Here is a 4,596-nt window from a genome sequence, read left to right as displayed (position 1 = left end):
AAACAAACAAACAAACAAACAAACAAAAAAACCAGACATGAATAGATATTTTTTGTTTTTTGAGACAGCCTTACTCTGTCACCCAGGCTGGAGTGCAGTGGCACAATCTGGGCTCACTGTAACCTCCGTCACCCAAGCTCAAGCAGTTGTCCTGCCTCAGCCTCCTGAGAAGCTGGGATAACAGATGCGTGCCACCACTCCCAGCTAACTTTTTGTAAGGACGTGATTTCACCACGTTGGCCAGGCTGGTTTCAAACTCCTGACCTCAAGCTATCTGCCCACCTCGGCATCCCAGCGTGCTGGGATTACAGGTGTGAGTCACTGTGCCTGGCCCAAAAATAGATTTTGTGATGCGACAGAGATAGCTAGCTATCCATTAAATCGCTCTCTATCTCTCTTCATTTTGTTTTTTTGAGATCAGTTCTCACTCTGTCACCCAGTCTGGAGTGCAGTGCAGCCTCAACCTCTTGGGATCAAGCAATCCTTCCACCTCAGCCTCCCTAGTAGTTGGGACTACAGGCGTGTGCCAATGTGTCTGGCTAATTTTTTTTTCTTTTCTTTTTTTTTTTTTTTTTTTGATGGAGTCTCGCTCTGTTGCCAGGCTGGAGTGCAATGACGTGATCTCGGCTCATTGCAACCTCCACCTCCTGGGTTCAAGCAATTCTCCTGCCTCAGCTTCCCTGAGTAACTGGGATTACAAGCATGTGCCACCACACCCAGTTAATTTTGAATTCTTGGTAGAGACAGGGTTTCTCCATGTTGGTCAGGCTGGTCTCAAACTCCTGACCTCAGGTGATGCACCCGCCTTGGGCTCTCAAAGTGCTGGGATTACAGGCGTGAGCCACCGCACCCAGCTTTTTTTTTTTTTTTGTAGTTTTAGTAGAGATGGGGTTTCACCATGTTGCCCAGGCTGGTCTTGAACTCCTGGGCTCAAGCAATCTGCCCCCTTCAGCCTCCCACAGTGCTGGGATTACAGGTGTGAGCCACTGCTCCTGGTCTAAATCTTTTTTTTTTTTTTTATAGAGTTATAAATGGGAAGTAACTGGACCATCAGGGATTACGTTTCCAAGTTCTGCTTTTATCTATGAGTGGCCATATGATCAGGCATTGCCAGTTAACCATGAGTGGAATTGAGTGGACCATGAATCCAATTGATGAATGGAATATGGAATATGGTTGGAAAGTCAAAAGGAATTGACTTGCTCCAAATCATTTGTTGCAAGCACAGGATTTGGCACATACTGGCACAAAATTTGGATGCAGAGTTTCCTGTTTTTGTCATTCTAAACAAAATTTGCCCCATATTGCACCACCCAGGGTAAAACTTTATTCTGTTTCTTTCTAGATTCTTCTCTAAACATAATTCTGTAACATAAAGCAAAGTAGGGTTCTCATGAGACACACAGACCTCCTCATGAAACCCTACTTTTGTTTCTTGTTATCGAATGCTCCTCCAAGGCATGACTTTTTTTTTTTTTTTTGAGATGGGAGTCTTGCTCTGTTGCCCAGGCTGGAGTGCAGTGTCACGATCTCAGCTCACTGCAACCTCAGCTTGTCAGGTTCAAGCAGTTCTCCTGCCTCAGCCCAGCTAATTTTTTGTATTTTTAGTAGAGACGGGGTTTTTATCATATTGGCCAGGCTGGTCTCGAACTCCTGACCTCAGGTGATCCACCCGCCTTGGCCTCCTAAAGTGGTGGGATTACAAGTGTAAGCCACTGCGCCCAGCTCAAGGCATGATTTTCAAGCTTGCCATAACAGTCTGTAACTCCCCACAGTGCTGGACACAAGGTAGCATTTAAGTGTTAGCAATGAGTATTGAGGGCAAGGAGCCCAAGGCTGATAAGGGAGGAGATGGAAGATGTAGCACAGTTCACCCAACTACTATCCTGGCACTCATGATAATGACCATCACTGCCTAAACAGTTTTGTCTGTATCTCTGATCTTTGTTTTTTATGAGACAGAGTCTAACTCTGTTGCCCAGGCTGGAGTGCAGTAGTACAATCTTGACTCACTGCAACCTCCACCTCCCGGATTCAAGCTATTTCTGGCTAATTCTTGTATTTTTGGTAGAGACGGCGTTTCACCATGTTGGCCAGGCTGGTCTCGAACTACTGACCTCAGGTGATCCTCCTGCCTTGGCCTCTCAAAGTGCAAGGATTACAGGTGTTAGCCACTGTGTCTGGCCAGTATCTCTGATCATTTCTTAAGGATACATCGCTAGAAGCCGAATTACTGGATCCATAAATAAAAGCATGTTTAAGATTCTTGATGCAGGCTATCAAATTGCTTTCTGAAAGATTGCATCAATTTATAATCCTTGTGTCTGCCTTGTAAAATAGGAATCATTATTCTCATTTAACAGATCAGATAACTGAGTCTCAGAGAAGATTAAGAAACTTGTTCCAAGTCACAGCTAAAGCTGGGCATTGAATATAACTAAAAAGTTACCATTCCATTCCATTTTAAATTTACTATGGGGCTTAGTTTTTCCCCCAAAATATGTATGCCAAAGCTACCAAACAACGGGCCAGGAGTCTTTCAAAAACATCAATGTAGACAGGCACAGTGACTCACAACTGTAATCTCAGCACTTTGGCAGGCTGAGGCAGGTGGATCACTTGAGGTCAGGAGTTCGAGACCAGCCTGGCCAACATGGTAAAACCCCGTCTCTACTAAAAATACAAAAATTAGCTTGGCATGGAGGCAGACACCTGTAATCCGAGCTACATGGGTGGCTGAGGCAGGAGAATTGCTTGAACCCAGGAGGTGGAGGTGCAGTGAGCTGAGATCGTTCCATTGCACTCCAGTCAGGGTGACAAGAGAGAAAAACTGCATCTAAGAAAAAAAAAAAAAGCTCAGTGCGGAAGGCAGTTCCAAGATGGTGGAATAGGAACAGCACCAGTCTACAGCTCCCAGTGTGAGCGATGCAGAAGACGGGTGATTTCTGCATTTCCAACTGAGGTACCAGGCTCATCTCATGGGGGCTTGTCGGACAGTGGGGGCAGGACAGTGGGTGCAGCCCACCGAGCGTGAATCGAAGCAGGGTGAGGCATCGCCTCACCTGGGATGTGCATGGGGTCAGGGAATTCCTGTTCCTAGCCAAGGGAAGCTGTGACAGACGGCACCTGGAAAATCGGGTCACTCCCACCCTAATACTGCGCTTTTCCAATGGTCTTAGCAACAGGCACACCAGGAGATTATATCCCATGCCTGGCTTGGAGGGTCCCATGCCCACAGAGCCTCGTTCATTGCTAGCACAGCAGTCTGAGATCAAACTGCAAGGCAGCAGCGAGGCTGGGGGAGGGGCACTTGCCATTGCCGAGGCTTGAGTAGGTAAATATAGCAGCCAGGAAATTCGAACTGGGTGGAGCCCACCACAGCTCAAGGAGGCCTGCCTGCCTCTATAGACTCCACCTCTGGGGGCAGGGCATAGCCAAACAAAAGGCAGCAGAAACTTCTGCAGGCTTAAATGTCCCTGTCTGATAGCTTTGAAGAGAGTAGTGGTTCTCCCAGCACGGAGTTTGAGATCTGAGAACAGACAGACTGCCTCCTCAAGTCGGTCCCTGACCCTTGAGTGGCCTATCTGGGAGGCACCTTCCAGTAGGGGCAGACTGACACCTCACACAACCAGGTACCCCTCTGAGACAAAGCTTCCAGAGGAACGATCAGGCAGCAACATTTGCTGTTCAGCACTATTTGCTATTCTGCAGCCTCTGCTGCTGATACCCAGGGAAACAGGGTCTGGAGTGGACCTTCAGCAAACTCCAACAGACCTACAGCTGAGTGAGGGTCCTGATTGTTAGAAGGAAAACTTACAAACAGAAAGGAAATCCACACCAAAACCCCATCTGTACGTCACCATCATCAAAGACCAAAGATAGATAAAACTACAAAGATGGGGAAAAAACAGAGCAGAAAAGCTGAAAATTCTAAAAATCAGAGCACCCCTCCCCCTCCAAAGGAACGCAGCCCCTTGCCAGCAATGGAACAAAGCTGGACAGAGAATGACTTTGACGAGTTGAGTGAAGAAGGCTTCAGATGATCAAACTTCTCTGAGCTAAAGGAGGAAGTTTGAACTCATCGCAAAGAAGCTAAAAACCTTGAAAAAAGATTGGACGATTGGCTAACTAGAATAACCAGTGTGGAGAAGTCCTTAAATGACCTGATGGAGCTGAAAGCCATGACACGAGAACTACATGATGAATGCACAAGCTTCAGTAGCCAATTTGATCAACTGGAAGAAAGGGTATCAGTGATTGAAAATCAAATGAATGAAATGAAGTGAGAAGAGAAGTTTAGAGAAAAAAAGAGTAAAAAGAAATGAACAAAGCCTCCAAGAAATACGGGACTATGTGAAAAGACCAAATCTACGTCTGATTGCTGTACCTGAAAGTGATGGGAAGAATGGAACCAAGTTGGAAAACACTCTTCAGGATATTATCCAGGAGAACTTCCCCAACCTAGCAAGGCAGGCCAACATTCAAATTCAAGAAATACAGAGAATGCCACAAAGATACTCCTCGAGAAGAGCAACTCCAAGACACATAATTGTCAGATTCACCAAAGTTGAAATGAAGGAAAAAATCTTAAGGGCA

This window comes from Mandrillus leucophaeus, unplaced genomic scaffold, assembly GCF_000951045.1.
Source record: "Mandrillus leucophaeus isolate KB7577 unplaced genomic scaffold, Mleu.le_1.0 Scaffold243, whole genome shotgun sequence".
Classification (NCBI taxonomy): domain Eukaryota; kingdom Metazoa; phylum Chordata; class Mammalia; order Primates; family Cercopithecidae; genus Mandrillus; species Mandrillus leucophaeus.
The sequence above is the reverse complement of the archived record's forward strand: the minus strand, read 5'-3'. Positions refer to the sequence as shown.